This window comes from Tachyglossus aculeatus, chromosome 2 (genome assembly GCF_015852505.1).
Source record: "Tachyglossus aculeatus isolate mTacAcu1 chromosome 2, mTacAcu1.pri, whole genome shotgun sequence".
Taxonomy (NCBI): Eukaryota; Metazoa; Chordata; class Mammalia; order Monotremata; family Tachyglossidae; genus Tachyglossus; species Tachyglossus aculeatus.
In genome coordinates this window covers 14,481,678-14,495,333 of record NC_052067.1, presented here as the reverse complement: position 1 = coordinate 14,495,333, position 13,656 = coordinate 14,481,678, and the positions used below count along the sequence as shown (strand labels likewise).

At 44.6% G+C, this 13,656-nt stretch overlaps 1 protein-coding gene across 2 annotated transcripts in view; it reads left to right on the top strand.

Annotated features, from left to right (window-relative positions):
* Positions 1–1,617: 1,617 nt before the first annotated feature.
* Positions 1,618–13,656, top strand: part of FAM126A (family with sequence similarity 126 member A) — a 115,416-nt gene continuing 103,377 nt past the window's right edge. For both annotated transcript variants that reach the window (XM_038761274.1, XM_038761290.1), the window contains exon 1: positions 1,618–1,651. The gene's annotated coding sequence lies outside the window, so the exon portion shown is untranslated. The remainder of the gene's footprint in view (positions 1,652–13,656) is intronic.

Genomic DNA, 13,656 nt, shown 5'->3' with positions numbered 1-13,656 from the left:
CAGAGAAGTGAAGCGACTTGCCCAAAGTCACACAGCTGACAATTGGCAGAGCTGGGATTTGAACCCAGGACCTCTGACTCCAAAGCCCCTGCTCTTGCCACTGAGCTACGCTGCTCCTCCAGGCTGTGAGCCCGCTGTTGGGCAGGGACCGTTTCTCTATGTTGCCAATTTGTCCTTCCCAAGCGCTTAGTACAGTGCTCTGCACACAGTAAGCGCTCAATAAATACGATTGAATGAGTGAATGAATGACTGTGAGCCCTCTGTTGGGCAGGGACCGTCTCTCTATGTTGCCAACTTGTCCTTCCCAAGCGCTTAGTCCAGTGCTCTGCGCACGGTAAGCGCTCAATAAATGTGGAAGCAGCACGGCTCAGTGGAAAGAGCCCGGGCTTTGGAGTCAGAGGTCATGGGTTCAAATCCTGGCTCTGCCAACTGTCAGCTGTGTGACTTTGGGCAAGTCACTTCACTTCTCTGGGCCTCAGTTACCTCATCTGTAAAATGGGGATGAAGACTGTGAGCCCCTCGTGGGACAACCTGATCACCTTGTAACCTCCCCAGCACTCAGAACAGTGCTTTGTACATAGTAAGCGCTTTATAAATGCCATCATCATATTACTCTATTTATTTATTTATTTATTTTATTTGTACCTATCTATTCTATTTATTTTATTTTGTTAGTACGTTTGGTTTTGTTCTCTGTCTCCCCCTTTTAGATTGTGAGCCCATGCCCTCCCTCGGCCCATCCGCCAAGCTCGCTCTCTTCCTCCCTTCAAGGCCCTGCTGAGAGCTCACCTCCTCCAGGAGGCCTTCCCAGACTGAGCCCCTTCCTTCCTCTCCCCCTCGTCGCCCCTCCATCCCCCCATCTTACCTCCTTCCCTTCCCCGCAGCGCCTGTATATATGCATATATGTTTGTACATATTTATTACTCTATTTATTTATTTATTTTACTTGTACCTATCTATTCTATTTATTTTATTTTGTTAGTATGTTTGGTTTTGTTTTTTTTTTTCTCTGTCTCCCCCTTCTAGACTGGGAGCCCACTGTTGGGTAGGGACTGTCTCTAGATGTTGCCCATTTGTACTTCCCAAGCGCTTAGTGCAGTGCTCTGCACATAGTAAGCGCTCAATAAATATGATTGATTGATTGATTGATTGTTGGGTAGGGACTGTCTCTATATGTTGCCAATTTGTACTTCCCAAGCGCTTAGTACAGTGCTCAGCACATAGTAAGCGCTCAATAAATACGATTGATGATGATGATGATGATCGATAAATACGATTGAATGAATGAATGAATGAATGAATGAATGACAGCCGCCGCGCCCATCAATCACCCCCCTTATTTCCATGACGACCACGCCCATCGCCCTTAGCCACGCCCCCAGAAGGAGTTTTTTCCCCGCCTCCCGTCGTCGCGCTCCTCGGCCCCGCCCACCGTCCCGAGGCGGGCTCCTATTGGAGGAGCCGTAGCTGCGGTCCCGCCCCCGCGCGGCGCCGATTGGGCGGGAGCGGGAGGGGCGGTGCTGATTGGCTGAGCGGGGCTGGGCCGGTGGCGGTGCCCGTCAGAGGGGGTGACGGGCGGCAGTTGGGGCGCGGGGCGCGGAGCGGGGCGGAGGCCGGCGGAGGCCGGCGGAGGATCCGAGGAACCGCCGCGGTGAGTCCGACCCACCGCAACTTTCCCTTGGGCTCCCAGTATATATATATCTATATCTATCTATATATATATCTATATATGCCTGTATATATGTTTGTACATATTTGTTACTCTATTTATATAAATATATTATATATATTATTTATATATATCTATATATACACCTGTATATATGTTTGTACGTATTTGTTACTCTATATATATAAATATATTATATATATTATTTGTATATATATACCTATATATATGTTTGTACATATTTGTTACTCTATTTATATATAAATATATATACTATTTGTATATATATACCTGTATATATGTTTGTACATATTTGTTACTCTATATATATAAATATATTATATATATATTATTTATATATATATGCCTGTGTATATGTTTGTACATATTTGTTACTCTATTTATATATATAAATATATTATATATATTATTTATATATATATACCTGTATATATGTTTGTACATATTTGTTACTCTATTTATATATATAAATATATTATATATATTATTTATATATATATACCTGTATATATGTTTGTACATATTTGTTACTCTATTTATATATATAAATATATTATATATATTATTTATATATATATACCTGTATATATGTTTGTACATATTTGTTACTCTATTTATATATATATAAATATATTATATATATTATTTATATATATACCTGTATATATGTTTGTACATATTTGTTACTCTATTTATTCATTTATTTTACTTGTACATGTCGATTCTATTTATTTCATTTTGTTAGTATGTTTGGTTTTGTTCTCTGCCTCCCCCTTCTAGACTGTGAGCCCACTGTTGGGTAGGGACTGTATCTCGATGTTGCCAACTTGGACTTCCCAAGCGCTTAGTCCAGGGCTCTGCACACAGTAAGCGCTCAATAAATACGATTGATTGATTGATATACCTGTATGTATGTTTGTACTTGTTTATTACTCTATTTATTTTACTTGTGCATATCTATTCTATTTATTTCATTTTGTTAGTATGTTTGGTTTTGTTCTCTGCCTCCCCCTTCTAGACTGTGAGCCCACTGTTGGGTGGAGACCGTCTCTCTATGTTGCCAGCTTGGACTTCCCAAGCGCTTAGTCCAGTGCTCTGCACACAGTAAGCGCTCAATAAATACGATTGATTGATATACCTGTATATAAGTATATGTTTGTACATATTTATTACTGTATTCATTTTACTTGTGCATATCTATTCTATTTACTTCATTTTGTTAATATGTTTGGTTTTGTTCTCTGTCTCCCCCTTCTAGACTGTGAGCCCACTGTTGGGTAGGGACCGCCTCTATATGTTGCCAACTTTTACTTCCCAAGCGCTCAGTCCAGTGCTCTGCACATAGTAAGCGCTCAATAAATACGATTGATTGATTGATATACCTGTATATATGTATGTGTTTGTACATATTTATTATTTTATTTATTTTACTTGTACATATCTATTCTATTTACTTCATTTTGTTAATATGTTTGGTTTTGTTCTCTTGTCTCAATCAATCGTACTTGTTGAGCGCTTACTGTGTGCAGAGCACTGTACTAAGCGCTTGGGAAGTCCAAGCTGGCAACATAGAGAGACAGTCCCTACCCAACAATCAATCAATCAATCAATCGTATTTATTGAGCGCTTACTATGTGCAGAGCACTGTACTAAGCGCTTGGGAAGTACAAATTGGCAACATCTAGAGACAGTCCCTACCCAACAGTGGGCTCACAGTCTAGAAGGGGGAGACAGAGAACAAAACCAAACATACTAACAAAATAAAATAAATAGAATAGATATGTACAAGTAAAATAAATAAATAAATAGAGTAATAAACCTGTACAAACATATATACAGGCGCTGTGGGGAAGGGAAGGAGGTAAGACGGGGGAGGGATGGAGAGGGGGACGAGGGGGAGAGGAAGGAGGGGGGTCTCCCCCTTCTAGACTGTGAGTCCGCTGTTGGGTAGGGACTGTCTCTCTATGTTGCCAACTTGGACTTCCCGAGCGCTTAGGACAGTGCTCTGCACACAGTAAGCGCTCAATAAATACGATTGATTGATTGGTTGATTGAGTAACGGCTCCGGGTAACGGCAAGCGGGCGGGCGGCGGCCGTTGGGCGGCGGCAGGCCGGGGCCCGCTGCCCCGACAAAGTTGCGGCCCATTTGGAACAAAACAGCCCGCCGGTGGGGAGGGACCTTCTCTCTATGTTGCCAACTTGTCCTTCCCAAGCGCTTAGTCCAGTGCTCCGCACACAGTAAGCGCCCAGTAAATACGATTGAATGAATGAATGAATATATGTTGCCAACTTGTACCTCCCAAGCGCTTAGTCCAGTGCTCTGCACACAGTAAGCGCTCAGTACATACGATTGATTGAATGAATGACTATATGTTGCCAGCTTGGACTTCCCAAGCGCTTAGTACAGTGCTCCGCACACAGTAAGCGCTCAATACATACGATTGAATGAATGACTGTGGGCCCACTGTTCGGTAGGGAGCATCTCTCTATGTTGACAATTTGTACTTCCCAAGTGCTTAGTACACAGTAAGCGCTCAATAAATGCGATTGAATGAATGAATGTATGTCGCCAACTTGTACCTCCCAAGCGCATAGTACAGTGCTCTGCACACAGTAAGTGCTCAGTAAATACGATTGAATGAATGACTGTGAGCCCACTCTTGGGTAGGGACCGTCTCCCTATGTTGCCAATTTGACCTTCCCAAGCGCTTAGTACAGTGCTCCGCACACAGTAAATACGATTGAATGAATGAATGAATATATGTTGCCAACTTGGACTTCCCAAGCGATTAGTCCAGGGCTCCACACACAGTAAGCACTCAGTAAATACGATTGAATGAATGACTGTGAGCCCACTCTTGGGTAGGGACCGTCTCCCTATGTTGCCAATTTGTCCTTCCCAAGCGCTTAGTACAGTGCTCCACACACAATAAATACGATTGAATGAATGAATATATGTTGCCAACTTGTCCTTCCCAAGCGCTTAGTCCAGTGCTCCGCACACAGTAAGCGCTCAGTAAATACGATTGAATGAATGACTGTGAGCCCACTGCTGGGCAGGGACCGTCTCTCTATGTTCCTAACTTGTCCTTCCCAAACGCTTAGTCCAGTGCTCTGTACACAGTTAGTGCTCAATAAATACAATTGAATGAATGAATGAATGACTGTGAGCCCACTCCTGGGTAGGGACTGTCTCTCTATGTTGCCAACTTGGACTTCCCAAGCGCTTAGGACAGTGCTCTGCACACAGTAAGCACTCAATAAATACAATTGAATGAATGAATGACTGTGAGCACACTGCTGGGTAGGGACCGTCTCCCTATGTTGCCAACTTGTCCTTCTCAAGCGCTTAGTCCAGTGCTCTGCACACAGTAAGTGCTCAGTAAATACGATTGAATGAATGAATGAATATATGTTGCCAACTTGGACTTCCCAAGCGATTAGTCCAGTGCTCTGCACACAGTAAGCGCTCAATAAATATGATTGAATGAATGACTGTGAACCCACTGCTGGGTAGGGACCGTCTCCCTGTGTTGCCAACTTGTACTTCCCAAGCGCTTAGTACAGTGCTCTGCACACAGTAAGCGCTTAGTAAATGCGATTTAATGAATGACTGTGAGCCCACTGTTGGGTTAGGACCGTCCTACTTGTCCTTCCCAAGCACTTAGTCCAGTGCTCTGCACACAGTAAGCACTCAATAAATATGATTGAATGAATGAGTGAATGACTGTGAGCCCACTGTTGGGTAGGGACTGTCTCTCTATGTTGCCAACTTGGACTTCCCAAGCGCTTAGGACAGTGCTCTGAACACAGTAAGCGCTCAATAAATACAATTGAATGAATGACTGTGAGCCCACTGTTGGGCAGGGACCGTCTCTCGATGTTGCCAACTTGTCCTTCCCAAGCGCTTAGTCCAGTGCTCCGCACACAGTAAGCGCTCAATAAATGCGATTGAATGAATGAATGAACAGTGATAATGGCATTTGTTAAAGCACTTACTAGGTGCTGAGCATTCATTCATTCATTCAATCATATTTATTGAGCGCTTACTGTGTGCAGAGCACTGTACTAAGCGCTTGGGAAGGGCAAGTTGGCAACGTAGACAGACGGTCCCTACCCAACAACGGGCTCAGTCTAGTAGGGGGAGACAGACAACAAAAACAAAACATATTAGCAAAATAAAATAAATAGAATAAATATGTACCAATAAAATAAATAGATAAATAGAGGAATTCATTCATTCAATCGTATTTATTGAGCGCTTACTGTGTGCAGAGCACTGTACTAAGTGCTTCGGAAGTACAAGTTGGCAACATAGAGCGATGGTCCCTACCCAACAGTGGGCTCATACGTAAGGGCTCAATAAATACGATTGAATGAATGAACAATAATGATAATGGCATTTGTTAAAGCGCTTACTAGGTGCCGAGCATTCATTCATTCATTCAATCGTATTTACTGAGCGCTTACTGGGAGCAGAGCACTGGACTAAGCGTTTGGGAAGTACAAGTTGGCAACATAGACGGTCCCTACCCAACAGTGGGCTCACAGTCTAGAAGGGGAGGGACAGTCTCTATGTTGCCAACTTGTACTTCCCAAATGCTTAGTCCAGTGCTCTGCACACAGTAAGCGCTCAATAAATACGATTAAATGAATGAATGAAGGAAGGGGGAGACAGAGAACGAAACAAAACATATTAACAAAATAGAATAAATATGTACAAATAAAATAAATAGGAAAATAGAGTAATAAATCCGTACAAACATATATGCATATATGCAGGTTCTGTGGAGAGGGGAAGGAGGTAAGGCAGGGGGGTGAGGGGGGAGACGGTCCCTACCCAACAGCGGGCTCACAGCCCTGGCACTTCCTTGGCACTGTTCTGAGCGCTGAGGGGGATACAAGGTAATCAGGTTGTCCCACGGGGGGCTCACAGTCTTCATCCCCGTTTTACAGATGAGGTCACTGAGGCCCAGAGAAGAAGAAGAAGAATGATGGCATTTGTGAAGTGCTTCCAGCGCTTAGAACAGTGCTTTGCACATAGTAAGCGCTTAATAAATGCCATTATTATTATTACTGTGTGTCAAGCACTGTTCTAAGTGCTGGGGGGATACAAGGTAATCAGGTTGTCCCACGGGGGGCTCACAGTCTTCATCCCCGTTTTACAGATGAGGTCACTGAGGCCCAGAGAAGAAGAAGAAGAATGATGGCATTTGTTAAGCGCTTCCAGTGCTTAGAACAGTGCTTTGCACATAGTAAGTGCTTAATAAATGCCATTATTATTATTATTATTATTATTACTGTGTGTCAAGCACTGTTCTAAGTGCTGGGGGGATACAAGGTCATCAGGTTGTCCCACGGGGGGCTCACAGTCTTCATCCCCGTTTTACAGATGAGGTCACTGAGGCCCAGAGAAGAAGAATAATGACGATGGCATTTGTTAAGCGGTTACTGTGTGTCAAGCACTGTTCTAAGCGCTGGGGGGATACAAGGTCATCAGGTTGTCCTACGGGGGGCTCACAGTCTTCATCCCCGTTTTACAGATGAGGTCACTGAGGCCCAGAGAAGAAGAATAATAATGATGGCATTTGTTAAGCTCTTATGTGTCAAACACTGTTCTAAGCGGTGAGGTAGATACAAGATAATTAGGATGTCCCACGTGGGGCTCACAGGCTTCACCCCTGTTTTACAGACGAGGGAACTGAGGCACAGAGAAGTGAAATGACTTGGCCAAAGTCACATAACTGATAAGTGGCGGAGCCGGGATTAGAACCCAGGGCCTCTGACTCCTAAGGCCGGGCTCTTTCCACTTCCCAAGCGCTTAGCCCAGTGCTGTGCACACAGTGAGCGCTCAGTAAATACGATGGAATGAAGGAAGGGGAGAGAGTGTGTGTGTAGGTCCCCGGAGCCCGCCGCGTCCCCCCCGGGGACCCCCCCCCCCCCGCCCCCCCCCGTCATCCCCGGGCCCCGGGGCCCCCGCTGCCTGGGCCGCCCCTCCCCTGCCCTCCCCTCCCGTTCCCCGGCCGCCGGCTGTCCCCTGGGCTGCCCAAGCCGGCCCGCCGCTCGCCTCTCTCTCCTCCCCTCCCCTCTTTTCTCCCGCCTTTCTCCTCTTCTGGCTCTGTGCCCTTACCCTCTCTAGTTCTAGTTCTACCCTGTCTTCCCCTTCCCTCCCCCCCTTCCCCTTCCTTCTCTCTTCCTCTTCTTTCTCTCCTCTTCTTTCTCTCTTCCCCTTCTTCCTCTCTTCCCCTTCCCCCTTCCTCCTCTTTTCCCCTTCCCCCCTTCCCTTCCCCCCTCTTCCCCTTCCTCCTCTTCCCCTTCCCCCTCTTCCCCTTCCCCCTTCCTTCTCTCACCCCCCTCTTCTCTCCCCCTCTTCTCTCTCCCCCTCTTCTCTCTCCCCCTCTTCACTCACCCCCTCTTCTCTCAACCCCCTCTTCTCTCTCCCCCTCTTCTCTCCCCCCTCTTCTCTCTCCCCCCTCTCTTCTCTCCCCCATCTCTTCTCTCCCCCATCTCTTCTCTCCCCCATCTCTTCTCTCCCCCTTTTCTCTCTCCCCCCCTTTTCTCTCTCCCCCCCTTTTCTCTCTCCCCCTCCTTTCTCCCTCCCCTCCTTTCTCCCTCCCCTCCTTTCTCCCTCCCCTCCTTTCTCCCTTCCCCTCTTTTCTCCCTCCCTCTCTTTTCTCCCTCCCTCTCTTTTCTCCCTCCCTCTCTTTTCTCCCTCCCCCTCTTCTCTCCCTCCCCCTCTTTCCTCTCCCCTGCTCTCTCCCCCTTCTCTCTCTCCCCCTTCTCTCTCTCCCCCCTTCTCTCTCTCCCCCTTCTCTCTCTCCCCCTCTCCTCTCCCCCTCCCCTCCTTCGTTCCCCCTTCTCTCTCCCCCACTTTTTTCTCTCTCCCTCTCTCCCACGATCTCTCTCCCCTCTTTCCCCTTCTCTCTTCTCCCCTCTCTCCCCCTTCTCTCTCCCCTTCTCTCTCTCCTTTTCTCTCCCCCTCTCTCCCCCTCTCCCCCTCTCTCCCACCTCTCTCTCCCCTTCTCTCTCCCCTTCTCTCTCCCCCTTCCCTCCTCTGCCCCCCCTTCTCTTCTCTGTCCCCCCCCTCCTGTCTTTCCTCATCTTTGCTTTGAATGAAGTCCCTTGCCACCGTCTCAAGTGACTCTTCCCTGCAGCAATGAGCCGTTTGCCGGTCTGAGTAGCGTTCCTTACTCAGTAGGGGGAAGGTAGGCTCAGCCCACAATAGCCCCCCGCACTTGGGCTTGGCTGCCTCTAGACTCCCTGTCCTACAGCCGGTTTAGCTGGGGCCCAGCATGGTTAAAATGGTAGCTTTAATTTGTTCAACACGAATACCAAAGTATTTGTACTGTGAACTGGTTTTGGCAAAATTCCCGTGATCCCACAAATACGCTTTATGGTGCAAGAGTGGAGACGTCCTTTAATTTTCGGAGCTTCCTGTAATTGTGGTGCCAAAATGAGAAGTTACGGTACATCATACAGGGGGTCCTCCCCATTTTTTTGGACAAATCCATTATTTGTCGCCCTTGACTATCCCTGTTCACTCTTTAAGGAAGGACTCGGGATTTCCAGCAGCAGCAATTGCAGGCTGGGATTGTCCCAGAATTTAGAGCTACAGATCTGAGGAGTCGGCTTACTTGAGCAGATTGCTCCATGTGGTGCCTTCACTTCATTCCCGTTATAGTTTTCTCTTGCGCGTTTGACATGCCTTATAGCATTGTGGATCTAAAATCCTGATCCAATTAAAGGTATGATGATTGCAGTAACCATTATTCAACACAATTGCCGAGCTTCTGTTAAATTATGTTCACCTTCTGTTCGTGTAACTCAGTGCCCTGGGAGATCTTTTTTTCTTGCATTCAGGGGACACTTTGCAATCTTTCCAGGAAGATTACCAAAGACAGTCCGAGGTATGAAAAACTCGCGCAGCTTTGCCAGTATAAGCAATTGGCTACAATCCCTAACGTTTGCTAATTGAGAGAAAGGGACTGAAAGTAGGAAAGCAGATTTTTTTCCCCACGCTTTGAATGAATTTTTAAAGACATTTGCAAAAAAAAAGAAAATAGCTCTGTCGAAACAAAAAAAAGCAAGTCCTGTTGGTTTTTTTTGTTCGTGCTTAGTATTGTCATTTTTACTGGAAGACTTACAGAACTTCTGTCTCAGTTTCCTCCTTTAGCAGCAGCATCTCATCATGGAATAAATGTGGAGTGCAAACAATATGCCAGCCACTATATGCAATATAGGTGACCTGATCATAGACTCTGATTGGTCACTGTGTTTATGGTGTCAGATTGGGCTGAATTGAAATATAAATTTTTATTATTTGTGAGAATTGTAATTTGTACCTTAGGCAGTGTTTTTGTTTTAGGGATACGTTTTTTAGGTATAGCTTGTATGAATCGGCCGCATGCCTCCTTAACCCATGCCATTGAAGCCTTATCTTGGTTTTTAACTAATCATAAAAGATTTCATGATTTTTTTTTAACCAAGTTTGAAACATAATAATAATAATAATAATGATGGCATTTGTTAAGCGCTTACTGTATGCGAAGCACTGTTCTAAGCAATGGAGGGGGAGGTTTACAAGGTGATCAGGTTGTCCCACGTGGGGCTCACAGTCTTAATCCCCATTTTACAGATGAGGTGACTGAGGCCCAGAGAAGTTAAGTGACTTGCCCAAAGTCACGCAGCTGACATGTGACGGAGCCGGGATTAGAACCTCTGGCTCCCAAGCCCATGCTCTTTCCACTGAGCCACGCTGCTTCTGTGTCAGGATTATCAATGTAACATTTTTTTCCTTCAAAAATTGTGTATAGGACAATATAACTTATAAAAATAAAACAACATGATCATTAAAATAATAATAATTATGGTATTTGTTAAGCACTTACTATGTGCCAAGCACTGTTCTAAGCTCCAGGGTAGGTACAAGGTAATCAGGTTGTCCCACATGGGGAGCTCAGTCTTAATCCCTATTTTACAGATGAGGTGCCTGAGGCACAGAGAAGTTAAGTGGTTTGCCCAAGGTCGCTCAGCAGACAAGTGGCAGAGCCGGGATTAGAACCCAAGTCCTCTGACTCCCAAGCCTGAGCTCTTTCCACTAAAACACACTAACGGTTCCCTAACGTGGGAAATGGTCTGAAAGGAGCCTACCTTAATCATGACCAACTGTGTGCGCTTACAGTTGTGGTATTTTAGATATATGCAAGGCCTTTTCAATCAATCAATCAATCAATCGTATTTATTGAGCGCTTACTGTGTGCAGAGCACTGTACTAAGCACTTTGGAAGTACAAGTTGGCAACATATACAGTCCCTACCCAACAGTGGGCTCAAAGTCTATTATGGTCATCAATTTCAGTATTATTTCTGATTATCTTTGCAGTGTAGATCTCACTACTAAGGAAATCATCTGTGGCATATTTTTAAAATGCTTCTTGCTTAATAAAATATACAAGCTAGAGTTCATTTTTTTATTAAAGCTCGCCAATTCCCATCAGTCTGCTTCATGTTGAACTGTCATGCTTTTAAAATTAATTATTGATAGTGTTAAAGGTTCAGTACAGTATGGATATGATCATACACAAAAAGAACTTGATTTCATTTTAAAATGTTTTGCGTGACATAATGATTAAATTCTCTTTTTAACTTATTTGATTTTCAGCAATTTCCAGCACTTAAGCACTCTTGAATCCTGTCTGTATACATATTGTATAGCTCATATGGAAGAGTATGTTTTCCACAGTACTTTTACGTTAGTTTAAGCAATTTGTCTTATGTTGAATCCCGTAAAAAATAAGTGCTTCGTATGTTAGGTGGTAAATAAGACTTTACATCTCTTGGAACTGTTAAAAGCTAATCACTTTTTATTTTAAATGTTTAGAATGCATTCAGTATCCCATTAGTTTAGTGGGAATAATACACATAAGTCCAGTACCTTTTAAAATTTAACTTCCAAATGCAGCATGAACTAGTGGATAGAGCATGGACTTGGGTGTTAGAAGGACCTGGGGGCCAGAGGACCTGGGTTTTAGCCCCAACTTCCCCACTCGTCTGCTGTGTGATTCTGGGCAAGTCATTTCACTTCTCTGTGCTTCAGTTACCACCTCTGGAAAATGGGGATTAAGACTGTGAACCTATGAGGGACAGGGACTGTGTCCAACCCTATTTGCTTGTATCAATCTCAGCGGTGACATATAGTAAGCGCTTAACAAATACCACAGTTGCCACAATTTTTATAAGATGTTAATATGTAAAACTTGTGGGCCAGGTTTTAGATCTCTTATTAATCAGTTAATGTAGTATTTATTGAGGTCCTGCTGTGTACACTGTTCTAAGCACTTGGGAGAAAACAATAGAATTAGTAAGCCTGATCCCTGCCCTCGAGGAGTTTACAGTCTAGCTGGGGAGATAGATCCTAAAATACATTACAGATAGGAGGAAGAGGGAAAAACCATTTGCAGATTATTTCTAAGTACTCTTCCAAATTTGTTCAGGGAAGTTTCCTGGGCTCCATGCTGTCATGGCTGATGGAGTCAGTGTTACCCTTTCCTTATTGCCACTGAATAAATCAGGGCTGAATATTAAGTCCAGTCTTATGAAATCTTTGTTGCCATGCTTGAATAATAATGATGGCATTCGTTAAGTGCTTACTATGTGCCAAGCACTGTCCCAAGTGCTAAAAGATGTGACCGGGCATCTTGAAGGTAGTCAGACTACATTTCTGTTTCGTGGAGAGACTCTTCCAACTCTGCAGACTCTGAGGATCACTGAAGGTCTTTGAGTTCAATGCCATTGATTGAGTTCATTATCTAGGAGCTGCATTATGCCGATGGCTATGGGCTGGAGGCATAAACAGCGAAGACGTGCATGAGGAAAGAACAGAGGACTGAGAGTCAGGAAATCAAGTTCTGCCACTTGTCTGCTGTGTGACCCTGGGCAAATCACTTAACTTCCCTGGGCCTCAGCTTCTTTCTCTGTAGAATGGGGATAAAATACTTGTTCTCCCTTCCTCTTGTGGGACAGGGTCTGCGTCTCATCTGCCTATATTATATCTACCCCAGTGCTTGATACAGTGCTTAGCCCATAGTAAGGACTTAGTAGATGCTATCATGTAAGGGTCTTGTGGGCAGGAAATGTGTCTGTTTATTGTTATAGTGTACTCTCCAAAGCACTTAGTACAGTGCTTTGCAGACAGTAAACACTCAATAATTACGATGAAATGAATGAATCATTATTATTGCATGAAGATGATTATGAAACACTTTATAGAGTCAGTGCAATACTAAGGATAGACAGTAAGCCTGAGGAAAACTGAGGTTATCTGTGAGTTTGCACCAGAGAACTTTACACCGTCAGAGATTTTCACCACCAGGATAGACGCTTAATCCCATCCCTGATTTCTGCCATCTAGCAGTGAACTGACATGGCTGAGGTAGAAAACTCAATTAAGAAGGGCAGCGTGTCCCACGTGAGGTTGGCACAGACAGGACAGTGAGCTTCATTTCCAGTTGAAGGTTTCCAAAGCCGTGAAGATGTCCAGCCTGTGATGTGGCTGGCCCCGGTCCTGTCAGAGAAAGTTCATTCCACATCTCGATTTCCTAAGTGTCACCTGGAAGCCTGGTTGAAAATCAGATCCAAAGATTGGATGTATTGGAAGGTTATTAGGTCACCAACCCTGAAACAGTGCTCATGGAATGACATAGGAGGAGAATGGCTGCTAGCAGGAAGTCTGAGTAATTGCAAGAATAAATGGAGTATATGTAAGCAGGGTGGAGAGAGCAAATGTTGCGGAGCCGTAGTAAGTGGAAGAGTAGTGGACTGTTAGGAGGCAGTAGCAGCAGACAAAACAGCCTAATCAATCAATCAATCGTATTTATTGAGTGCTTACTGTGTGCAGAGCACTGTACTAAGCACTTGGGAAGTACAAGTTGGCAACATGTAATAATAAGCCTAATGATATGCAAGGAT